The sequence below is a fragment of the Anopheles maculipalpis genome, chromosome 3RL (assembly GCF_943734695.1).
Source record: "Anopheles maculipalpis chromosome 3RL, idAnoMacuDA_375_x, whole genome shotgun sequence".
NCBI classification, from domain to species: domain Eukaryota; kingdom Metazoa; phylum Arthropoda; class Insecta; order Diptera; family Culicidae; genus Anopheles; species Anopheles maculipalpis.
In genome coordinates, this window is record NC_064872.1 from 60,715,380 (window position 1) to 60,742,439 (window position 27,060).

The following is a 27,060-nucleotide window of genomic DNA, read 5'->3' on the forward strand; positions in this document are numbered from 1 at the left end:
ACGCACAATTGGCTATGAATCCGAGCGAGGTACGTGATGTTATTCGACATTTACATTGTTGCTTGGGTGCGGTTCCAAGTGCGTCACACGGGGACGCGATGTGCAATGACGGAGGGACCGATGATGAGCGGTGGGTTTGCTTTCCGGTGGATCGTAATTTTTCACTCGCTTGCAATAGATCCAGGTGTACCCTCGGGGTTGTGTGGTACTTTGGGCAGGAGCAGATCAGTACGTGATGTTCCTAAAATGAAACAGAAAACATATCGATATTAGATACTGTGTTAATTTATTGCATATCATTAGGGCTAATATGTTTTGAGAATGTTTCGTGTGCGTGTTCTATTGGCGGTTTTGAACTAAAACATCAAGTTGATTAAAAAAAAAGAAGAGTGCACTTTAGTACATTTGTTATCAAACTCAATCAACTTTATCTACTAATATCTCATCAGCAAACCTCTAAACTGTTGTAGTCATTTTGTTGACCAGTTCAAATGCTGATTTGCATTCCAGTCGGCATCACCACAGCAAGGTCAGCTCGGTAAGCTAGGGACGGTTCACGATTCGATCGTCACATAAAATGTGTTTGTTAACTATTTGCCATTATACCGTACCGAAAGCAGATAAAACGTGCCTTCATCGGAATCGAAAGGGTCCGCCGTTTAAGCAGTCGTTCTTTCTATCTCTTCCTCACTCTAACGATTACATTTTTGATCCGACCATCGACGGAGCAGCTCCGTTAGCGTAATGTCAGGGAAAACTATACCCACACCAGAGAGTAATGGATCGGAAAACTGGCCCCCGTGTACGTGATCGACACACACACACACACTCACACGCACACACGCACCTACATTGATACAACTCACTACCTCAATTCAGGACAGGAACTTATCAAAAGGATCGTCCGAGGTATTCTACGACCTCCCGCTCGAATGGATAAATGTTAAATTATGGATACGTTCCGGCCAGAGAATCCCCAGCTAATGGCCAGTTGATGCCCAAAACCGGACATGCTTATACATAAACCATTAGGATGCGAACAACCTGGCCATTCTGCCGGTTCCGTTCCCATAAACTCGGCGAATCTCGCCGCTTCTAACCGAAGCGACGGCTAGATAGATAGATAGTATGGATAGATTGAATGCCGATAGTGATGGCGATGATGATGATGATGATGATGGTGATGATGATTGCAATCAAAAATTCAAAACAGTCATATTGCCGTGCAAACACGGCACCCGAATCTGCATCTGGCGCCAGCAGCAACAGCAAACTCGACCCCGTGCAATTAAATTACCTTTTGCTGAGTATCGCGATTAACGATCGCCGATCGTAAAGCTGCACGTGCATGGTAATGCTGCTATTGCATGCGAAGCATGCTTCAGTAGGCGCAACACTGTTTTTGTAGCTTTTACCAATATGGGAGAATAAACTTTTGAGAGAACTTCCCCCAAAAGCGGAACACCTGAGAAGGGTCATCAAATCGGCATGGAAATTGCGTCGTCGTCGTCGTCTGCGTCAAAAAGGCAGAAGCTTGTCACCTTTCTGATATGGAAATGTGCAAAAATAACAAAAAAGAAGACAAAAAACTCCTCCTCCATGCGTCTGGCGCCGTTGCTAAGTCGGCTAAGGCAAACAAACTTCCGCCAGCATGGAAGTTCTCGGGCAGGTTAAACTCAGAAACGAAAGAAAACTTGAAACAAAGCATCAAACTTCATTTGCATAAACGCGTATGCCATTTTTTCCCTCCTTATCAACTCAGTCTTGTTCCTTCTGCTACTTCTCCCCCGTTCAGGTTCAGCGTTGCGGCTTGCCTGGAAGTGTCACTTTCGGGAAAAGTTGTCGACCTCGTCTAAGTCAATCAGTGAAATGTGGCATGACATTCTTGATCTCGGGAAAAGCATCCCCGCGCACGTAAAACGACACGATGAGGTTAGCTTCTCGTGTTGCCTAACGGGAAAAAAGGTAATTACTTGGAAACTGGTGACTTGTCCGTAAAACAGAAGCCTGAGAGGCAGCAGTTTGTCGGGCGCTTAAATCAATATCAATGTTCTGGTTGGAAAACATCACTGACGTTCAATTACTAGACGAAGGTTCAACGCAAGATTGCATTCTTTAGAATTGACCCAACCTCTCTGACTTCTGTGCTGGTACAGGGCTCCGCCCCGCTGGTGGCCTGGACAAAACCACCACAAACATAATGTGTTGACAGAGAGAAGTTTTGATTGATGAAAGTGTCAGCAAAGCTTTCCAGTTCTTCGCGGACAAGTTCATCCCGAGCATCGCTTCGCATCGGGCCAACATAAACAATTCAGTGCGTTGATTTCAATCACGCCCTTAAATCCGACACCCAGCTCGACGAAAGGTTGCTCTCGGCGGCACAAAAATAGCAATCATCATTTGATTTGCAGATGTACAACATTCCGGCAGGTTTTATCTTGCCATATCACCCGTACCATCTTTCCCATCTGCTGAAGCCGCAGTGTCAGGATCAATGCCGCTTATGACATGATGTCTCGCCCGGCCGTTCGTGGTATGGCTCTTTCCTGCCTGCCATGGCTCTACTCCCTTCGTTGACATTCGATGACATGCAGCTGAAGCTGAAGCGGTGGCAACTGTGCATACGAACGTTCCCAGACAACTGTGCAACTGTCTAGGCAGAAGAAGGTTGATAGGTGGATAGGGGTGAGTATTTTTTCTCCCATTGTATTTACACAAAACTTTTCCACCATGCCCTTCCATGCCCGGTTGGGCCGCTTGTCTTGTTCGTGGGATTAAGTATTGGTTTTGCAAACTGTCGGGAAAACAAACACATCGATTCCCATCGAACGCTATCGAACGTACCCCCCTTCGCGCTTCCGAGCTTTCCTCCGGCCCAGTTGAGTACTGAGAGTTTTCCGATTGTTGATATACCGCTCTTCCGCCGGTATTTTTCCTGCAATTGTCCTTATTTCTTAGGCCCTCACCTAGGCTCTTCATCCCTCACACCGCGGCGGTCCACATGTCTGTCTGGCTGTCAGTTTTCCATTTCCGATTCCACGACCCTTTCCTCTTTTCCCGCTTTTCCGCTACCCACTTCCCTCACCGCTTTCTTATTGTTGTACGTACGAGAAGAAAAACAAACACACAGACACAAACGTACCACACCACCGTTAGCGCCGGTGTCACTTGCGGCAACTTTTATTTCAATTTCGCTCACTTCAACCAACGGCTCGCTCAGTTCCACAGCATGGTGTTGTACCCCCATCGATTGGAAAGCTTCGGCTCTACTAGGAGTTTTCCTCCAGCTGTCGCATATGGATGGAGCGGCCAGAGAGATGTGTCTGGTGTGTTTGTGTGTGTGTGAACTGCCATTTTCCAACCCCCCGGAGGGATTATTTCTACTTTTGTTACTCTTTTTTTGTGTTTTGTACTTTATCTTCCGTTCTGTTTCATCACTTGCTCAAACAACTTTTCTGCGACGTCGAATCGCGCGCGTCATTTTTTCCCCCTCCGTCAAACGCCAACGACAAATGCAACCTCCTGTATTGCGAACCCACCACACACAGTATGTAAGAGTTTGGATACTTCTTTTTTTTTTTTTTGTCGCTGCTCCCAATGACCTCCTGTTGATTTCTACGAATCTCTTCGAGTTGGTGCCGTTTTTCTCACTTTCGAAAACATTCAATTTTGTTTATTTGTTTTGCCTGATGGGAGGTGTGTTGATGTGCTTCTTTTTCTCGTTCTTATTATATTATATTGTATGAAATTCTCGCCAGTCGTTTGCGCTTATTGGATTGGATTTTGTTTGTTTCTTTTCTTTCTTGTTAATAAACAATTTTGTTCAACATTTCACACCGCCCGCTGTCAATGTGAACACACACAATCATGCATGGCTTATTGCTTGCGCACTGTTTTACCACCAAAATTACAGCATAAAAATGGACAAAAATGAACACAATTTTGCTGCTTTCCGGCATGTCACACACCGTGCATGTCCAAGGTACGCGCGGTACACATGCTTTGACGCAGTTGTCGCTCTACAATCGGGCGAAGAAGAGAAGTTTTTTTTTTTGCATTGAAACGATGTTGTATTGCTGTCAAGTGACGGTGGTGCACACGGTCGAAAGTGCATTTTCCATTCGGGCGGAACGAGCGACGCGCCATAATGAAAAGCACTCTGTCCATTCTTGGTGGGTAAGGAAAACAACAGCGAAACTTGTTATGCTGGGCGCACACCACGTTCCTAGCGACTGAAAACTCGTGGGAAATAGAATAACTTTTGGCAGTGGGAAGTTTAGGTTAGGAAAATTTGTTTTCGCTGAGTAAAAGAGTCAAATTGTATTGGGAAAAAAGAAACAAACAAGCAGAAGGTAATGGAAATATGTTTTGCGTATCACAGGAGTTATTTTATCATAGCCAAATGAACACACGTCATGTCAAAATAATGCAAAAATAATTTAAAATATTGTTATACTTTAATAAAGCCAGAAATTGATGATTTATTACATCGCTCTTTACAAGGCAAACAAAGCGTTACTGCTCACTGGCTCTGTTTCCTGTTTTCAAACGCGTATTCCTGCTAACAACACCCTTGAGGGACGTTATTCAAACCTATCTTCGGTATACTACGTGATGTGAAATGTGTTTTACTGCTCACTTGTCATACATCAAAACAGGTTTACTCATAAATCACATTTTGCATACTTTATAAAAATGTATTCAATTGTGAAAACAATGCTAAAGGTGGTGAAAAAGCTGGAAATGAAATAATTGACGTTGAGTTTCGTAAAAAAACAAGAAAAACATTATGCAAATTTCACTCCAAAATTGAACGTTCTTCTGCTTCTTCATGGCTTAACGACCTTAACGACCTAGGTCTCGCCGGTCCGCTAAATATGACTTTCTAGACTTGCCGATACCACATAGTTGGATAATCTGGATTACAAACGCAAAAATTTAACGTTAAGAAGTATCATTCCTCTTGTACGCAAATTATTTGAAAGACAATCCAAAAAAAGGCTGCTCAATGGTCAGATCACTCACTCACTCATGTTAGCCTGCTCTTTTAAATAGCACGTCGTCGTGACATGGCCCCGTCAACAATAGATTTCCAGGAAACTCGACCCCTTGCTGCAGCTTCCCATCCATACAGGCACCCGATCTCCGACAGGTCACCCTTCATCTGATCCAGCCAACGAACTCGCTGTGCTGTGAATACCTTCTTGGCGGGGCATGAGTCCGGCATCCTCATAACATGCTCCAACCATCGTATCCTGCCGGTTTTTGCTACCGTCAGGATGTCCGGTTTTCCGTATAGCTCAGCAAGCTCGTGGTTCATCCTTCTTCTCCACACTCCATGCTCGAATACACCACCAAACATCGTCCGGAGGATGCGATGCTCAAACAAGTCAAGAGCGTTTGCATCCTCTGCTCGGATGGTCTAAGACTCGTGGTCATATAGGCCCACAGGGTGAATCAGTGTGCGATATATCTCACATTTCGTGCGGTCTCGAAGTCTTCTGGATCTCAGCAGACGGTGAAGGCCGTAGTAGGCACGATTCCCCTGCACAATGCGTCTCCGGATTTCGCTGCTGACATCCTTTTCCGAAGTTTCGACAGTCCCAAGATAGCAGAACTCCTCTACTATCTCGAGGTTGTCGCCATCGACTAACTAACGCTGTGTCCCACTCGGGCTCTATCGCGATCAGAGCCTCCGGCTAGCAGGTATTTCGTCTTCGTCGCTTGATCATCGATCCAATTCTTGCTGTTTCACGTTTCAGTCGGGTGTACGCCTCACGCACCTTCGCTGTCGTCTTGCCAACGTTGTCAATGTCATCGGCGAACCCAAGAAATTGAAGAGACCGGTAGAGAATCGTGCCGCCACGGATATTGTTATCTAGCCCCGCGCTTCGGATGACACCTTCTAAGGCTATATTGAACAGTATAGAGGAGAGTCCGTCCCCTTGCCGCAGGCCCCTGTGAGTGACTTTGCTCTGCACCCCATTCATGATGACCTTTAACAGCCGGATCAACTTTCCAGGAAAGTGGTGCCGCCGCATTATGTTCCATAGCTCATTTCGATCTATGGTATCGTTGGCCGCCTTGAAATCGATAAACAGGTGGTGGCGAACAGGATATGGCGCTCTCGGCACTTCTGGAGGATCTGCCGAAGAGTGAAGATTTGGTCGGTGGTGGATTTGCCTCCAACAAACCCTGCTTGGTAGCTCCCGACGAAATCTGTAGCAAGGGGGGCAAGCCAATGGTCAGATCGTATGTTTTAAATTAACTAAGATGCAATCTATAATTGGCCAAAGAATGTACACTTCCACCATTGATACGCCAATCGAACAGCATAAAGAATGGTGAAGTTATTCATTACCGTCTTTACTTGATTTGAGTTCATTCGCATCATCGTTCTGCAAATATATCAGAGCATCGGGACGAGATAATGCCAGCACACACACACTTACTATCAATCAATTACTCACAGTTCACCCATGCCCTAGAGCTCGTTGAAGTTTTTGCCACCACGATGCATCGTTCGAAGAAGAATCGAGTGGTGGTTGTGGAGAGTAATTTAATTAATGAACTGCAACATGAAAAGTCGATCCTGCTGATTACCCTCCCATGCTGCGAGTGTGTTTGTAAGAGTACGTCGTTTTTTTGTTTATATTTAAGTAGAAAGGAAGATTGGCACAGCATATCGATGATGGTCTGAGTCTGAAACCGATGTGGTGCTCGTGTAACCCATTGCTTGTAAACATCGCATGCACACAGGACCTTTTCTTAGGCTCCAGACAGTTTGACTTTGATCACTGGCACGTGTTTAGGCGAACTTGGTCCCTTCTCATTAGCGATTGTACAATCGATGGAGGTACAGACACTCCTTGCCGAATGATACTCGAGCTTGGATTCTGTTTGAACTTTTTCTTGTCAATCAAAAATCTTACCGAAATTGCCCAAGGTTCCTTGCTTTGCTTTATGTCTGGAAGCGAACGACGGTCAGTTTGTGCTTTGCTTTTCCAGTTGCATTCGCGTTTCTACATCCTTTTTGGTAAGCTCGAATATAGAAGACGATACACTGGATAGAACTGAATTCGATTTTCTGTCCTGAACCCGTCTCAACCGTGGTCGTATCCCACCATAAAACCCAAAGTGAGACTAAAGCGATGAAAACCTTTACCGAGCGTTGCCGTTTTCTATTTCGTACGAAATCTACATTCCATTATTCGGTTGAATCATAAATGAATCGCTCATGAATAGTGCATCCCTGCTTGGGTGGGAGGTGTGGGGTGTGGCATCAATCGTAAAGACGTTGCTCTCGCTGGTGCTGCATTTTCCATGAGTCGCCAAAGGAAAAGCGAGTGAAAAGTGAATATTCAATGGCCAAGGGTGCCTTCTTCTGCGGGAAAATAGTGGCAAACAGTAGCGAAGACGACACAGGGTTCTACTTCCTCCGATTCTAGCGAATGTATTCATATTTTATCATAAAGCGCGATACTCTGTTGTTGCCTATTGCAGGAGATTTGTCCCCCTTGCTTTTCTTGGTACCGATTTACTCGCGTAAAGGAATTTTGCATGCAATACCATGTACATATATGCAGCTTTGATCGAAATGGAAAGGAAATATTCATTCCCTTTTTGGTTGAATCGTGAAATAAATTATTTTACTAAGAAGAGCAATGACAAGTACCTCCCGTCATACTTAATAATAAATAAAATAAATAAAAAAAAATACACGGTAAAATGTAGCAGACATCGGGTAATATAAAAAATGAATACTTTCCTTAAGTTTAAGGACTATGCGATGAAAACGTACAATCAATTTGAAATAAGTAAGAGAGAAATTTTAAGAACATTGCGAACTGGTATCAAGAGCTTTAGAAGTTTTAGATAGAACTTAAAAAATTAAAGAAAACAAGCAAAGTATAGTATGAAGAAGGAGTATAACATAATTTAACAAAAACGCAATAAGTATAAAAAAAAAATCATGCATTAAATAACCTAATAAAATCATAAAGGAAACATTAAAAAAACAAACTACAATAGAATAGAAACAGCAATCAAACTGAGAAGAAAGAGGACACAGAAATGACAGTTCCATAAAATCGATTCACTAGCAGGGCAAGCCGAAACCCAATTTCAGTAAGAAATAACTTCAAAATCAAAGTTAAGCACGTCGGCACGATGACGTAACAGCTCATTAGTAGATAGTGTGCGAAGGTAATGACTATGCATGTTCCACCATGGCTTCTAACAACAACCGAATGAGCCACTACCACATCTCCCGCCACGATCTTGCAGAGTGGCCACCGCTCCGGGTCCATGTTGCTCGTCCACCGTGCTAATGAGTGCTTCAAATTAAGACAATGACAAAGTTAGTGCAAACTTCCACCTGCTTTGCCGCTTGCCATATTCCCCTTTCTGGGGGATGTGTTGCAGGATGAACAAATTGTGCCTTCCGATGGCAGTTTTCCGAAACGACCATTGTTTCATAATCTGCCCAAGGCTGGCATTCGCTGCCGGTACTGCGCGCGAAGAATGCGAAAGTCAATGTTGCCCGTAAGGCAAACATCTTTTCCATCGGGTCTGGTTCGTCCATTACCTACTGACGCTCAGCTGTAACGGGCAGAGGTATGTCCTATGTTCGGTCGGTATGCACGTCACGTCCATTTTCGTGTTCGTTTGTCGCAATTGCAGTTTTACAATTCACGAAATATGGTGCTTCCGGTGACGTTTTCGAGTGGGTGAGGTTTTGGGGAGTGAAACGTTCGGGGCTGACAGAAAATCACCGGAACGAATGAACGACCCTTTTTTGACACACACACACACACACACAAGAGGACCAAAGAGGACGTACTTGAAAACTTTCCAATGCTACCACTCGTTTTACTTTGGACGAGTTTTACGGCGAACACTGTTACGGAAAGCGTCCACATCTTCATAACCTGGGAAAAGAATGGACATGCTAGTTTGGCACCGGTTTTATCTGATTTCCACAGTTTATCTCTCCAGCGAATCTCGCTCCATTTTTTTACGCCCTTTGCTGTGTCGAGTGCTTGAAATGTTTCATCCCAACCAGTGAACCAGCTTAAGCGAACTCACCTGGGCCCGACTGAGGACGAAGAGCGAATCGAGTGAAGTTTGGCGAGGGTAACAGCATTCAAATGTCAAACCGTCAGCGACAAGTGCTGGAAAACTCGTTTCTGAAAAGCGGGACAGACCACCACCACCACCGAGAGAACCGGGTGCGGGTGGCGATTGTTGCGAATGGTTCATTCCAGGGCTTCGCTGGTTCGTACACCTGCCGTAAAGGACAACAATCGCCCAGTTAGCACTCGTCCTTTCTTTACACTCGCTGATGCAAACCAAACAACTACTGGCACTCGTTGCACGGTAGTGCTGGCGAAGGCGAACGAGAACTGTGCGCCACCCGGAAGAAGAACTAAGTCCCCATGGTCCAATTTCCCAGTCGAATGCAGAACTGTCTGAACTAGCATAAAACACAGAAATCAATTACTTACAGCACCGACGAATGACGCGAAAGTTTTGTGAGTTTGGATTTAGCAAGTTTGTTCTGTTTCGTTCCTTTGCCAAAACTTGCTCCACAAGGTGGAACACGCAGCAACAAAATGTTCCAAAATCTTCTTTGTTTTGTTTTCAAGATGTCGCTCGTTAAAGGGGTTAATAAAGTTAGTAAAAATAATCTCCAACCTGAAGAGTTCTGTCGTGTTCCTCAGGTGCAAGGGCTGTGTAACGGTCGATTCCAATTGAGAAGGGGAAATAATTAAGAAAGACCGAAGATTAAGAGTAGTTTGAAGTTCTTCGCATTCGGAGGAGGGGAAGTCGGTATGAAATCGATCAAACTTAGTCGTAGTTATTAAAAGTTACATCCACAATATCTTGCAGAACTTCATCGTTCTTGTGTAACTCACCAAGAAGAGTGCAAAATTAGATATTTGGAAAGAATCGTAAAATTTCAATGCCATAGTCCTACAAATGATTTTTTAACGCATTTTCTATAGGCGACCCATCCGTCTTACCACAACATTAACTCCAGTCAACAACATTCCGATAGTCTTTCGGTACTCTTTAATGCTATCTGCTGGATCCGCAAGACCGTAAACTCCACTTTCATAATTCGTACAAATCACCCATTATGCAATCTCCAATTACGCTAATATTGATGGAAGCATAATCGATTCATGCAGCTGCTGCCATTATGCATCTCCCCCTGGGTGTACCTAATCATCGTTTATCGTGGGTCGAATCAATCACGCGAACTAAAGGCGGTTCGCACCTATTCGGACTGAAGAACTATTCATTAGAGGATGGAATGTTTCCATTATTTCGGTTTATACATGTTTGACGATTAATTACACTCAAAATCCTGCCGGGACGGAAGTTGCATCACGAGCACAAACCAGCGTATTACTGGATGCTGGCTGGTTTGTTTATAATTGCTTTACAAAGGATAAAATTGATCAAAGCGTGATGCTTTTAAAAGCCAAAACACTAACATTATTAAGTCAAAATCAATATTTAGCGTTGGGTGTTTGTGTGAACGCGTATGTTGATAGTCAACATGCCCCGAAAAGCTCGTAAAACAAATAGTAATGAACCAGTTTTCGCTGCAAACAAACAGAACAATCCAACAAAACATGTGGCAAACAGTTTCGTTCCTCCCGGTTCCGGTTTCGATCAGCCGTTGGGGACACGATAAGCGAAAACAACTCCTCTCTCTCTCTCTGACTGTGACTGAAGCTATTTCAGTAATGATTTCCTATATCCTCCCATGGGAAAGCCAGCGCGGGCAAATTACGAACGGTTGCTTCCCTTCCGGCAGTCTCCGAACGATACTAGCCAGATTGCAACATCGCACATCCGTATCACCCTGCTGGATACCTTCAGCACAAGAAATAAACGGCTGCTAGTCAATAAATCGTGCCAGTTTCATCGGTGCACTTGTTTCGCCCGGATCTGCATGCACGGTTGTTCAGAAGGTCCTGCATTAATGCATTATCTCCAAAGTGTGCAGTAGCGGCGACAGTGTCTATTTCTCGTGAACACACCACACCACTGCGCACACACACACACGGTTTCGGAAAGCTTGCGATAGATGAAACGCCAAACGAACCAGAACTAGAATGAGCTGCTGCGAAGCGAGGAAAAACGCGACAATATCCTCGAACTTCTGTCACCGTTCTGGTGCCGTGCACTGAATAAACCAAGCGTGATGAAATGGCTTCGACGAGCGGCACAGTGCGCGAGGTGGTGTTTTCTTCCACACGAATTTCACAGTTGTCGGAAGGGTTCCACGTTAGGGTTACCACTAGAACTCGATAGTAGATGTGCTTATCTATTTAGACCGGGGGTCGACCGCTTCAAGGCAGTCAACAAATCGTCCCAATCACGGCACATCTTATTAAGTTTCCGTAGCATATTTTAGTCCTTCCAGTGCTACATAGCTGCAATATAGATAGTACACGGTGAATAATACCGGTCGATATCATGTGACATTTGATTAAATTGTGAAGGTTCTTTTCAATACAAGTAGAGTTAAGTGCTTTGGTTAGGAGAAACTCATATAAAGATGTTTGAAGGAAGCATTCAAATGAAGCAACTGAGTAGATTGTAAAAATTTAATATTGAAAAATAATGAAAAATTCATATTATAATTATCAACATAAATAGAAAACCGGGTGGACCGGTGATAGGTGGCCCGGTTTTCACACGGCAGGACCGAGGCTTGAATCACATTGGGACCGAATAGTGATGGGAAAAACGGCTCCTGAGCCGGAGTACTTTCGGTCGCCTCCAGAAAAAATCGGAACCGGTTTTGGAGCCGGTTCAGAACCAACGGCTAAAAAGTAATATAATAATATAGAATAATAATAATATAGTATAATAATGACCCATGTTATTATAATAAAATTTTAATTGATATTTGTTTAAATTACAATTGAGCATAACAATAATCATTTTGATTCTTCTTTCTTCTTGGCCTCTAAGGTCATGCCGGCCATCGAAATGGCTTACTAGGCTTACCGATACCACGTAGTTGGTTTGTCAGATCTCACTACGCGGGGACGTTCCGGATGGGATTTGAACCCCGGTCCTGCCGTATGAAGACCGGCGTCGCTGTCGCCTACACAACCGGGCCGCCCCAGGTTTGATTCTTCTATTAATTCTATTAGTCTGTTAGCTGTTTTGTCTTTGTTATACAATGTGCAAAACATCCTGAGATCCAGCAAAAAACTGCTATAGGTCGGTGTATAGGTGTGCGTTATGAATGTTGGCTGCGCTATGGACAGAAAGTACTTAGGTCTATCCGAATTCATTTTTCCCGAACGTGGTAAAACGTGTCAAATCTGTTTGATATCGTGCAAAATGTTAACAAGGCCATAAGAGAGAAAGTATTTGATATCAAAGTTGTACGTTCAAACAACCGATTCCGGAGCCGTTGGTTCGGTACCGACTCCGGGTTGAAATCGGAACCGCCCTCGGAGGCGTTGGTTTGGAGCTGGCTCTGGAGCCGTGGGTGCACTCCGGAGCGCACATCACTACTTCACATGCTTGTTTTGGATTCTCGCCTGATGACAACATATGCCATCAACATATTGAATTTAAAAGCATTGATGATGTGACGCTTTTATGAGTTCTAGCAAGAAATTTTCAATTTTACCTATCACTCCTATATGAGAAATTTAATCATTTAAATATCAGTATTACCTCTTTTACTGACAAGCACTTGCTAAAACCGATACAATGAAACAGTTTCCCTTCAGCTGCACTGATGGTACAACATTGTTCTCTGTGACGAGTGGAATCTTCCTGTTAATAGGTAGTTATATGTAGCGAACTACGGCAAACCATCCCTCCGCAAAACAATTACAAACCTTTCACAGCGAGTACTTTGTGTACTGTGTTAACCAAAAGTGACCCAGTAAACCCTATACTTCGCCATGGATGTTTACTAACGCGCCATACAGTGCGGAACAGTGTGAAATGTGTTTGGGGTTTCGAATGTTGAGTACAAACTAAAGGGAATCACGTGGCCACCAATGGACGGTCAGGAGACGAGATAGCGAAAACGCAACCCACCTCCAACCCATTCTCAACTCTATTTCGGGTCCCATGGCACCTGTCATTCGGTTTTATTATGAAAACCGTGTAGTGACCTGATGTAGATCGTGTAGGGTTTATTTTTTCGACCCCAGATGATCAACTTGCTACTGCTGTTGCTGCTCCTGGTTGGTTCGTCGTGTATGAAATGTTCGTTACTATTGCCATCTACACTGGTTTCACTGTTTCGCGCACTCCCGAAAAAAATGCTACAAAACTAAGGGAGCCGAAGAACAAGGGCACGGAAGTACAATTTAATTTACGTACCTACGCGATAGCTTGTTCGGTGTTCAGTTCGCAAACACTGGTAACAATTTTATTGTACAGCAGTAGCACACGATTAATGGCTTATGTTTCGGAGGGAGCCGCAAGAGCGTGACGATGGTGTGGGTTTAGTTTGGCTGGTGTTTTCGCACAAATGACCCTAGCAAAGGAGTTGTTGCCAATGGTGGAAATTATTTCGACAAAACTCGAGTTCCCTGCACTTGAGACAGGGGATTTCGGCATTGTTTTTTTTTTTTTGGCTAATATCGGCAGCTGAATTTAACAAGCCTGTGTTAGACATACGTCCCGTAAAATCCGACATTCATGCTCAATTTCATTGCAACATAAATACAACACTAGATCATGTTTAGGATGTGACGGACGTTCGCTCAAGTGCTCTGACGATTACGCTCGATAGGCTGAAGTGAGTATAATAGCTGCCGCGTTTGGTTTTGTTCATTGAAATGTCATTCAAACAGTGCTTTAATCCATTAATGTAAAAAAAGTGGATTTTTAAAAAGAAAAGGATAAATTTTAAGTATTTGACGTAAACATAACATGTTTATTCAAAATAAAATCAACGAAACGATAGCGAATTTTTTAAAAACCTCTTACTTTGCTCTCAGCTTCGTACGGGATAGGAAAATTACTCCAGGACAGGAAGAAATCTTCTGGACGAATTCAACACAGGATTAAGTGAGTCTTTTCAACCTCGCTATAACCACAACGGTATACACAAAAGAAGAGATATTCCGAGACCTTGGGTAATACGATTAAAACTATATTGCATCGGATAAATCCATAAGAGAAACTGTATTTTTTCTACCTTCAACTGATTGCAAGCGCTTTAAGCGGATAACTCACCGTCTCTGTGCGGAAGATTTCACAAGAGCATAACGGGACGTGATTGCTGAAAGAAAAAAAAAGGATGATTTATTACAAACAGTTAAATGCGGGACATGGAAAGAATTCTGTATGATTAGCAAACTTTTGAAAAATACGAACGGTACGGCTTTATCTTCTTCAATCTAAATTATCTGAGTAGAATTTTTTTAATTTTTAGAATTGCATACACACAGGCGTTTTTTTTAAACGTCTTGAGTAAAGCAGTTTTTTGATAGTGTGTTAGATTGATCAAAACGTACAAATATTACATTCATTTAGTTTATTTTGTTGAAAAATATTTCTATACATTTCTACACATTTTCGAAGAAAAGTTGCTGTCCGAAAGCAGATCAGCCGGTTTTTAGCCAACAGCAAAATAGCCAGAAAAAAGACCCACACAACACTGGCATCTTCCGCAAGAAAAAAACACAAACCAATGCGAAACATTAATAACATAATAACATCAGCCCGACAGTGTAACATACTAGCGCGACAACCGGTCAACCGAACAAGGGACAAGCGGATAAAACAGAAATGAAGGCTCTACACACACCGGTAAAGGACCATTATGGCAAACTTGCTCTACGAAAGGATATGGATCGAATCGAGTCCCGAATGTGTAGCAGGTTAATTTATTATTCCACAACCAATATGCGTTCGAACCATAAATCATCGTAAGTTCATTTGAAACTCAGCACGCACTGGACGGTAGTAGTAGCGGCAGCAGCCAACAGCAGCACCCACAGTTGACAGAATGTGTAGAAGGGAAAAGCGGGCAATGCAGACAAAGCCAGGAAGCGTTGCTAAAAAGGTGCTCTTCGGCGCTGTTCACCAGCACACGTTTTCTCATACCCACTGAATTCCGGAAACGACCATAAAACAATGTCCGAACGATTCACCATCAAACGCACGAAAGGTGATGAACCGGCACGGTGTTATTATTGGCGGAGAACGCACCACTGGAATTTTTCTGTTTTTCCCTCTATTCGTTTATACACTTGCGTCCCTCGCTTGTGACTTTCCACGCCGGCACGCCGCTAGATAATATCAGTGAGGATTTCCTGTGTGTTATATTGAAAATACACACATCCGCTATTAGTAAACAATAGATAGTTTATGGAATTTCCGCGACATTTTCCACCACCGCTGGCTGATTCGGTGGTAAATAAAATAACTACCGCATAACCTACACCGTATACGCACACCGAAAAGCACTCGCCCAAATGGATCGTTGAAATGTGGGGCCACAACACGCTCGGCTAATGTACCCTCGGCTCGCTTTAGTAAGGATAAAGTTGGCTGTTTGGGTTTTGGGGAAGTGATTGTGTAGCAATTTGTGGATTGAATTATTTCCGATCGCACCCAGCACAAGGGACGTGATAGTGGGCTGGAAGTTGTGCATCATAACAGTAGGAAACTTGTTGTTGCTTGGCTAAGCTAATCGCTCGGTGTTATAGTAACGCAGCGTTGGTTTGCGTTTCGGTGACTTTCGATTATTCATTAATTAAATCAAAATTACACATGGTTTTCGTACGTTAAAAATTGACCAAATCAAGCATATTTTCCTGAAATTTAATACACAGGGGGATAAGAAATGGCAAATTTAACCAAAATATCGTCATAAGTTTTTTTTTATCCAAAGCAAATGAATTCCAGTATCCATATGTCATCAATGGAGTACAAATCATTGGATTTATAGTGTTTATTTTATATGAATACAGAACCGGGGTTTAAATCGCATCTGAACCGAAGTCTAAGCCATTCGATGGCCGGTGTGATTTAGAACGTTGTTAAGTGAATAAGAAGCTGTTGCTGCAAGGATCAGAGTTCTTGCACGGAAATAACTAGAAAATTTCGAAGGGTTTCGCTATTGTATACAGTAAATAATTATTGCACGTCGATTTGACTCAAAGAAGTCGACGACTAAAAAGAGTTAGGTAAGCCTCTGAATATGTAAAAACGATTCAGATCATAGGCATTGGTGTAGGAGGCATAGGAGGATGAATATCCAAAATCGTAAGTATAGGAAGAAGATGATTATCTCAAAAACAGATACTTTAAGGCAAAGTGTCATCATCTTGGAGTTTTCTCTTTTGGAGGAGAGAATAAGCAACAGACAATCTTAAAAAGTATACAAACTTAACAGAACAGACAATTGAATTAATCCCTTTGTATGGATGACCTAATTACATCTGATAAAAGCTTTGCCGAACTGTTCAAGATGGATCCGTAGAGGTTTTCCGCCATCATGCATCGGTTGATTGTTAAGATTTGGGATCAGGAAGAACTACCGGACGAATGGAAACTGGGTGTCATACACCCGGTGTACAAAAAGGGTGACAGAATGGACTGTGCTAACTTCCGGGCCATCACAGTCCTGAATGCTGCCTATAAGATCCTGTCCCAAATACTCTTCTGCAGACTAGAGCCCCTTGCTACAGATTTCGTCGGCAGCTACCAAGCTGGATTTTTTGGAGGCAAACCGACAACCGACCAAATCTTCACTGTACGGCACATCCTCCAAAAATGCCGAGAGCAACAGATCCCTACGCACCACCTGATCATCGACTTCAAGGCGGCCTACGATACCATAGATCGGACCGAACTATGGAACACCATGCAGCAGTACGGATTCCCTAGGAAGCTGGTACGGCTGTTAAAGGCCACTGTGGAACAGGTGCAGTGCAAGGTGAGAATTTTGAGCATGCTGTCGGAATCGTTCGAATCTCACTAGGGTCTGAGGCAAGGTGACGAACTGTCCTGTTTGTTGTTCAACATCGCTTTCCGGGGTGTCATGCGAAGCGCGGGCTTCGACATCCGGGGCACGATTTTCACCCGATCTCTCCAATTCCTTGGCTTCGCAGATGACATCATTGGACGGAAAACTGCGGCGGTGTGCGAGGCGTGCAACCGACTGAAACGCGAGGCCAATAGAATTGGATTGAGCATCAATGCGACGAAGACAAAATACCAGCTTGCCGGAGGATATGACCGTTATAGAGCCCGACTCGGAAGCAGAGTATCAGTCGACGGCGACGATCTCGAGGTTATAGAGAAGTTCTGTTACCTTGGTACGATCGAAACTTCGGACAAAAACGCAAGTAGCGAAATCCGAAGGCGCATTGTTCAAGGGAATCGTGCCCACTACGGACTCCACAAACTCCTGCGATCCAGAAGACTCCAACAACAAACGAAATGCACACTGATACGTCCGGTAGTCCTCTACTGGCAAGAGTCCTGGACTATACCGACGGAGGAAGCCAATGCACTCGCCATTTTTGAGCGGTAGGTGCTAAGGATTATCTTTGGCAGTGTGTGCGTGCAGGGCGTGTGGCGAAGGAGAATGAACCACGAGCTAGCTGGGCTGTTTGGTGATGCTGATATTCTGACGGTAGTCAAAGCCGGAAGGATACGTTGGCTGGGGCACGTGATGAGGATGCCGGACTCATGCCCCACCAAGAAGGTGCTCGTCAGCGACCCGTTCGTCACGAGGCGTAGAGGAACACGAAGTTTAAGAAGAAGTCTAACCTGTCGGAGATCGGATGCAGCCGTGGATGGAGGATTGCAGCCCTAGACCGAGTTTCCTGGCAACTGATTGGAGACCTGGCCATGTCGACGCGACGTGCTCAATCCGGAGCAGGCCAAAAAGAAGAAGAAGAAGAAAAGCTTTGCATTTCCTTTGCAATCCTATGAAGTGTGATTGACATGGTGAGAACAAGAATATTAAGAATTCACCAGGAAAGTAAACATAACATTTTCTGTTTTTAATAATTTTATTTATATTTTAGTATGGAGGTTCTCTACCGTGTTGTCAAGATTTGATTTTATTAAAGTCAAAAATCAATAATTGTTATACTCATAATTTGTATAACCGTTTCAAACTGATATTTGTTTGTCTTTTGGCACAAAACTAGCTTCATTAGTTTTATGAAGGGTTGCGGCGGTAATGGTTTATACAAAGCACTAGCGCCAAACCCTATCCGGATCGTTTGTTTATACGTTTGTCTGACTATTCCGATAAAGACAGTTTAAGTTCGGGTTAAGAGTTAATCATTGCAACATAGGTTCTGTTCTTTATTCCTTTTTTTGTAACAGAGTTAATTCAAAAATCACATGACACATCACCATCTAATGCTTTATGACCGTTAGCATATTTAATACTTGTACTCCAGTAACACCTATTTCTGGCTACATGATGCACCGTTAATTCGCATAAGCTACCATAATCCCATTACGTTTATCCTTTATGCTCATGCATTCGAAATTAGTAATCCTTTCACAGTAGGAAAAGTTTACTTCAAATGTACCGTGAAGTACATCGCACATGATGCACAAAAAAAAATCAATTTCCAGACACCCATCACTCTAATGCAATGTAACCAGCGTGTGTTTGCGGGAGTATGATGCTTATCATATCCACCGTAACAAAGGCGTGATGTCGCGTTCGGCCTATATGACAAGTGTCGTAGCGGAACGACACGTTGAATTCATTACGGTCGGCTTCCGATCCGATTACAGCACATTTAATTTGCTTAATGCCATCGGTGGCCCAGAAAATCAACGTACTGGCGCGATTGGTGCGGCGCGGTTGGTAAAGAAAAGCTCAACGTGACCTTCGGATTACCAATTACCGATTGATTTTTCGCAGGCCTGAGGCCGCACCCGCCGGGAGAGTTTGGGGGCCAGCAATCCCACCGCACGACATCCTCCAACAGTAAAGCGAACATAGGGGCGGCTTCTCGATAATTGGAAAACGCATGTTTCCACTGCCGCCGGCCGTGTCACACGCCGTCAGTCGAATTGTGCCAATTGTGCCATGCGCACTCGGCAAATGGTAAAACAAATTGGGATTAATTCGGCCAAATAGCGATCGAAAGGGATTAAGGTTGAAAATACATAAAAATAAATAATCTGTCGTCACGCCGGGATCTTTATTTGGAGCGTGTTTGGTTGCTTGCTGTGCGCCACCGACCGGGTGCGCCATTTTGCATGCCAGGCGTAAACCGCACTCTTCACCAATTCAAGCTATTTCTGTTGAACGAACACTTTGTGGGGGATGGGATACAGAGGCTTTTCACCCGAAATTGTACGTTTTCATTTGTATGGCAAAGTGTACAATACAATTAATTCCATTGAAGTTAAAATTGTCCAGAGAAGCGTCAATTGTCTGTGCTTCAATTTCATTGTGATAACTAATGAAGAAAAGTTATTTTATTTTGAATTTCTTTTTATTTTCTGATAGTTCCTTGAAGTCGGTATGAATTTCAGAAGTTGTCAGCCGATATGACAGAAAGGACTACTCGTTGTGACTTCAAATGTCACGTCGAAATGATGAGATAATAAATCAAGAGTGCTAACAGAGGAAATTTAAAATGCAGGCACAACGAATGATCTGGACAAGTAAATGAAGGATTAAGACAAGACAATTAAGTAATTTTTTGTACAAATTTCTATATTTGGGACATTGCACTAAACGGAAAATTATTCTATACACAAATCAATAACTACCATGTTAATATGGATTACATGATTGGCAGATTGCCTACTCTTAGGCGCAGAGACGCAGTATCTTCTCTCGAATCAATCATATTAGATTCTCTTCATGGTTCAAAAATTTATAATTGATTTATGATACCACAGCTAATCAAATTCGCACTTCTTCCCAACATAAACCACTTACAATTGGAACCTGTTTGTTCGATTGTAGTTCTAAATCGTCATCGCACCTTCCTTTTGCACGACCATTCTAGAACAGTGACCTTAACATACAGTACCGTCGAGACCGATGAAAATGTGTACACCCGCACAAATTCGTCATCACGGTTACCGCCGTCATCTTTATCACCCGCATCGTACACGCGAAACAGTTGACAGTCCGCAGGAGAATCCGCACTGAGCGTGAATGAAGATGAATCGCAAACGGCTTTGGACGGTCTCTCTGGGTTGTGCTGCCGTCGCTACGTGTGTCACTATTACTGTGTTCGGTGAGATGATGCTGATGCTGCTGTTGAACGCAGAAAAGCCTCGTGATATCTACCGACCAGAGACAAATGTCGCTTTCGGACGAAGTTTTATCTCTTCCGGAGCAGATTCCGGGCCGCCATAAATCAATCAGAAAATGTGCGTGCACGCCACTGTTTGTGGCTTTTTCGCGAGCAAACATACACGAACATGTGGTGTTTTGTGCGCTAGGTGCAGGAACAAATGAGAGTGTGGTAAAAAAAAATGTAGAAAAAAGGAAAAATACAACAAGCACAAAGGAACTGGTAGTGCTACTGCTGCTCGTTCTTCCTTATGTTGGTCGATACGTTGGTAACGCGTGGCCAACGATTTATGATGACGCCCGCGGGCAGAGCAAAGAAGGTATGAGAATATATTAACAGAAACAGTGAGTGAAGTGAACGGAACCAGCCCCCGCCGTCCGCATCCATCGCACGGAACTCTACAATGCATTGTGTCAATAGATAAACGACTGAAGATAATGGACTTTGGGTGCTGGTGGAAATTTGGCGCTTTTTCTATCCATCGAGAAGGTGATCGACAACGAGGACAAAAGATTTCCACTAACCCCCCCCCCCCCTCCCCCTGCGAGCAGTCACCGTAAGCCCCGGCGAATGTGAAACGGAGAATCGATAGGATTTGAATTTGTCTTTGCTTGATTTACCCGGCGGATGATTGATCGACAAATGGAAGCGAACGTTGATGAAATGTTTTTGGAAGTGTGATGTACAACAAACATTGGATTTCGTGATGTTTGATGAGTGTTTTAGGGATGGAGCAAAAGATTTATTAAATTGTTGCGTGCTATAATGGTGTAGTATTTCCATTTCGATTTTATAGCATGGCGATATGGCTCGATTTTGGAAAGCTTTGTTTCGTGTCGGAGGGAAAAATTATTTTCCACCTTTAAATCAACCACCATAAAACCATTCTTATACATCCTTTAGATATTATCTTGAAGATAAACCATATGGGTATCTTTTATAATTAAAAAAATCCTATTACTGAACGCCAAACGATCCAACTTCTCACTTCCTTTTCACGCAACGATGTCTATCATTTATGGGTAAGGATATTGCTTTTTTTGGGGGGAGGGGGGGGGGGGGGGTAAAGCATTGAAAATCGTACTGATACGCATACATAAAACATCTGGTGCCTATAGACAGGATTAGAAAAATCTGCCACAAGAACTTCCCATGCTTACCGGCGTTTCACAGGAAGTCCTACAAGATGGGGTTGCACATCATATCCGTTTGATTTGTGTTGTTGATAAACACCGCACATAAAGGTTTCAACCATGAAAAGCCATCGGCAAAATATCAAGCATTAATGAATTTTCCTTTCGTTATCTTACGTGTGACATGTTTTACTCAAGTAAGCGGAAAATTGGTAGAGTTTGAAGAAACTGTTTGGTTGGAAGTAATTTATTTGTTCTTAAAAAATATAAAATATTTGTTTTCTCGTCCGAAAACTACGAAGCACATATAAATTTATGTCATTTGATAGCGCATTTCTTTCACGACAGTTAAAAAAGCGATTAATATTCAGTCAAAAAACGACCAAAACACCAAAACTACACATGTTGCATCCGTCTAGAAGGACGAAATAAATGAACAGAAAAAAAGTAATTATTTTTCGGCCAAGTGCTCTCCAGCTTTCCCTTCATCACACAGTCGTTCATTTATTCTGTCGAGTGATCAAAAGTGCATTTTCCAAATGCATTTAACTTGCAAAAAAATAAAATAAAATAAAAGTAGTTTTCAAGAGCGTAGTGATCATATCGCACAGTGAGTACCACTTACCATCGGAATGAGTTGACATTAAAATGAGAGAGAGGAAAAAAAACGTAATTTCCCCGTTCCAACTTCACAGCTCACCGGCCATAATCCAAAGAAATTTATTCAATTTGCATAAAAAATTCATTACTTTAAGTGAACGTACCCGCCTGCCCACTTGAAGCTAAGAGTAGTACTGCCTGCCCCACTGAATAGCACACGAAAAAAGGACATAAAACTGGGAGGCTGGGTGTGTGGGTGTGTCTATAGGTGTATGGAAATTGGCCCGAAGGATCCAAAGATTGAACGGCATAAAAAGGGGGCCAACGGGGTGTTCGTTTTCCTTTTTTTTGCTCCTTTCCTTTTTTCCAGAGGCGGAGACATGCTATAAATTGTGCATCTTTTCATGCATTCGCTAAAATGTTCTATACTCCATCCAATCTTATCCATTGCTAGGATCGAGCTGCGAACAGATACTGCTTATCCGCTTAGCACCGTGTTTGGCCCACCGATATAATCCTCGAACGTTACTTTAGTGCACCGTTGTGTTGAAATGGAACTAATTTTCGTTTCAACAAGCTGAAGCGCTCGAAAGAGTGAAGACGCTCCAGTTCGGAGTTGAGTTGCCAGTTGGCAGAAGGGCAGCCACTTTCACCGCAGCTCGCTGGGATCGTTGTCGAGACCCTGCTCGGCTTTCCTTGTGGCAGCCGCGCCCAGAACACTCAGGCTCAGCGATTCAACGAAACCGGAAACCCGATACAGGCTGCAAGTTTCGCGTGGAAAATGTCACTTCGACGTATATTTTATCTGCAGGATATTTCGTTATCCTTCGTGCGCTTTCTCATTTAATAGTAGACCATGGTTATGTGCAAAAAAAAAAAAGAAAAATAAATATGCGAAACGACAGAAAGTGGCCCGCCTCGCTTTGGCTTTCTAGCTTTACAGTCCCTACAGTTTGTCGGTAGAAAGAAGCGAATTTCATAAATTTGTCACCGGAGCAAGTGTCCAAGAGCGCTGAATGCAGCATTTGCCACTTGATAGTGAGAGCTAAGCGCCTGAAAGTCAAGAGAGTGATTGTGTATGACGGCTGCCAGCGTTGTCTTAGCGAGGCTTATGGAAGGATAAAACTAATCTCACTAACAAACGAATTTTTCTGCATGGGACTATGATGCTGTGGGATTGAAATGAAATAGTGACCAATTGTCTATTATAAAGGACATACTTAAAGTGCAATTAAGGAGTCAATCCGTAGTTCGCAGCCTGAACTGAAATTGGTCTTGGATCATGTTGAACATAAGTTTCGAGTTATCGCTGGAACATTGAAATAAAAAAGCAAACGAAATTTCATTCACTATTTTAATATTCTTAATTTAATATTTGTAATAACACACAATACACTGTAATAACCGTAATACTCTTTAAAAACGAGCTGAAATAATGTAAACGTAAGATATTATTTTTTGAGTAATTTTTTCTTGAAGCCATGTTTATTTACTATCTTATTAATCTTTTAAACTTATCCCGGAGTTTTTAGAAATTTGATAAACCAGTATGACAGATTATTGCTGACTTTTTTGACTGCCAGTTTAAAAGGACCCAGATCTTTGTGTATGCAGTTGGTATAGGACGATTAACGGTGGTAGGGCAACAGAGGCAAAGGTCTTCACATGAAAGGACCGGAGGTCAATTCAATACGGATCGTTCCAAATGTCATGTCCGGCATTTTGTGTCCAATTTTTGACGTTTCGATCAGAAGATCAGAAGAAAATCGATTTTCTAGTATTTTCCTGCAATAAAACGATCGCTTTTAGATAGCGAAGTGTTCAAACGACTGCAAGGATAATCGCAACTGCACATGTAAACGGGGATAGTGGTTCCAAGATCCGTTACCAACGATAGCAACAGCTCCAACACCAATAATTCTTGCCTTAACTAAAATTCAAAAACGTTTCTATGGAATTCGCCTGTACCAATCTGGATGAGTGGAAGCGCTCTATCTTATTAGGACTACCAGAGAGTACTAATGATTTAAGGAAGTTTGATTGAGCTGAGCGCTGAACAATGCACTGTTTACCAAATTATTGTATTCACGGAATTATACCCACGAAAACGAAATAATCATAAGTTCAGTTCCATTTTGCACTTTTTGTTGGTTCATCTAATGGAAAATTTAAACGCGTTTAAAATCATCTTCAGTGATCGAGCAGGACAAACAATTGATAACTTAAATAAAAGTTGTTTTTTTTCGAACGTAATCAAAATCACGCTTCCTTTCGAACGAAAAACTAAATTGCACTGGTAACGAGCACAACATCCCGCAATCCATCGACTAAATCGAGGAAACGTGTAAAGAAAAATCAATTCACCACAGAATAATAGGAATAGAAGTGAGCAAAACACAAAACAAAAAATCAACACCCAGAAGCACATGCCAGCATTAGCACCAATGATGATCGTATCGCGTGATGCATGTGGAATATCCATTCTGTACATCGCTACTGACAGCGCCCGGATAGATGGGCGGCCCAGATACCAGAGCATATGTTTCGTATCAGTTCGGGGGGGTTATTTTTTTGTTGCTCCGTTTTTATTATCGCATAAACTTGGCCGCCCTATGCACTGCTGGCACGGCAACGGCTGTCGAATGAAACTACATCCTGTTTTAGATCTCCCAGAGTACGTTCGCGCCACTGATGCACTTGACACGCGCAAGAAATGGAATGTTCGGAAGAGATTGGAGATTGGATAAAAAAATATATATTGGCCAAAATTGAATTGATCTAACCATGGGCGAGCCTGGCCGGATCTCGCCGAGAAAGTGGACCATGCCCGGCCCAATCGAACGAGACCGAACACTGACCGGTGTAGTTTCCGGGTGCTGTAACAGATTGCTTTTGACCGCCCCGGTACACTACCGCGTGATCGTGTTAGTAGGTGGGTTATGTTGGTTCCGTACTCTACTAGCTAGCAGCCTAGCTGCTGGCTTGATTGTACCGGGGGTTGGATGATGGGAGCAGAATCCTTCCCTTACTGCAGCGCCGGCAATGCACTGGTATTGTCACGATTTTAATTGAAAGACTTATTGGATGCACGGCTTGCTATAGTGTGTGTATCGTGTCTCGCGCAGACGACCGGGCAAAAATGCGGTCAACAGCGAACCCTGTGTATTTAAAGCCTGGCCGGCCGTGGATCCTTTCCAGTTAGATTGGAAGCTATAGCAAGAGCAAAAGCGGGACAAAAAGTGAGCAAAGCGAGTGAATTCCTCTTTTGCAACAGTCACGCTCGGCAGGCAAAGTTGGGGCAGCCTATAAACACAATCAAAGCCATTACTTACAGGTGTCTCGCTAAATTATTGTCGCATGCCCAACTTCCACACTTTCGAGCTGAAACTGTGTTCAAACTCAATTACCGATTGAAATAGTTTTGTTTTGATTTCTCTTTCATCTAAAATTTATACTATAACGACAATTAATAACCATTAACAGTGACAAAACAAGCATTTTATTTGCGGATTAAGGTAAAAAATTATCAAACAATTAAGGATGAGCTGATTTAATTTATGCATATTTGAATTTCACAGTTTTTAGTCGCATTTTGTATATATTTTATGACACGAGGGCGCCATGTACAGTAGTAGTGCCAGGCCGTCACTAAAAAAAATTATTGCCACGAGTTCAAGTCATTTTATCCTAGAAGTTCAACTTTTCTCGGGTTTGAGCGGTGAGGTAAAACTATCACTTCATAGAAAACATTAATTAGTTATGCGTTAAACATGTGTAAGTTCGTTTTTCCTGAATCGGCTTCATCAAGACAGCAAATACTTTCGAAAAGCAATATTTCCAAAGCTGTTCTTAAGAATACAAAAAGAAATTATTTTTTTCAGATATTTGTGAGCCGTCCAACACAGAGAGATGGGTCAGGATTCGAAACAGAGACGTTTCATTTAATTAAATACAATAAATGAATTCCAATGAATGATAAAACTTTATTCGTTATGTTTTCGAAAACAAAAATACACAAAAAAATGCAGCAGCTTAATTGGCGTTTCATAAATGTTTTGCGAGGAAACGGACAGAACAGTAAAAACCTCACTATGATTCGGGAAATGTTCATAAAATTATTTTCCCAAAAAAAGGACAAAAAAGCAAATAATCGCTATTGGAATGGCTCCAATTTATGGCTATCCAATGCAGGGCTCCAATAACCGGATGTTTCTTTGTATGGCTGGCATGAAATTCTTTCAACTCAACCGCAAAATATGCGCAAATTGGTTTTCTGTCGCAAACCTGTTGAGTGAATCTGCGTTGGCCCCTTCTTTGTGAGTATGAGCCATACTTAATGGACGCATTTGCATGCCAATAATAGACATCCTGCTCTGTTTCGACCACTTTTTTTCATGAACCTCAAGCCGGCAAACAGAATGCTGTCCAGGCGCCACTTACCACGACAAAGCAAGAACATTCAATTCAAAGGAAAACAACATTAAATTTAAGATACATTAAAACCAATATCTCCATCGCCCAACGAACAGGTGCAGATAGTCACCAGAATAAAACACCACTTCATTGAAAATTGATCCAGTTTTGTTTCTTTTTCTTGTACACTTAGGCCTCCAACCCCATTTCACAATTTAACAGAAATGCGTTAAGGTGACCAGAAATGGTTGGAAATCAACAACAACAAAAACACATTACCTGAGAACGAATTTCATCGTATGGCAAAAACGAAACACACCTTTTACTGCGTGGACTGCTATTTCATTTTATGTTACCGAAAACCAAAAAAAAAATCCACTCAACCTAGGCATCATACTTCCTACGTTTCCGGCCGGTTGTTTCCCCCCCCCCCCTCCCTCTCTTTTTTCCATTTGTATCACACTCCACCAGCCAGTAGGTAAAAAAAGCGTTTATTCGACCAGGCGCGTTTATTTATTCATTATAGGAGCTTATTTTCATTTTTATTGGAAATTCATTTTTATTACCATTGGCACTTCGGTTTTGCACACGCACCCTCCTCCGTTAGCCTATGG

The 27,060-nt window shown here is 42.7% G+C and overlaps 2 protein-coding genes across 2 annotated transcripts in view; one reads left to right on the forward strand and one right to left on the reverse strand.

Moving 5' to 3' along the window:
* LOC126561503 (bifunctional heparan sulfate N-deacetylase/N-sulfotransferase) overlaps positions 1–27,060 on the reverse strand; it is a 120,536-nt gene that overhangs the window by 62,460 nt on the left and 31,016 nt on the right. The window lies entirely within an intron of this gene.
* LOC126561303 (nuclear pore membrane glycoprotein 210) overlaps positions 1–27,060 on the forward strand; it is a 359,207-nt gene that overhangs the window by 24,405 nt on the left and 307,742 nt on the right. The window lies entirely within an intron of this gene.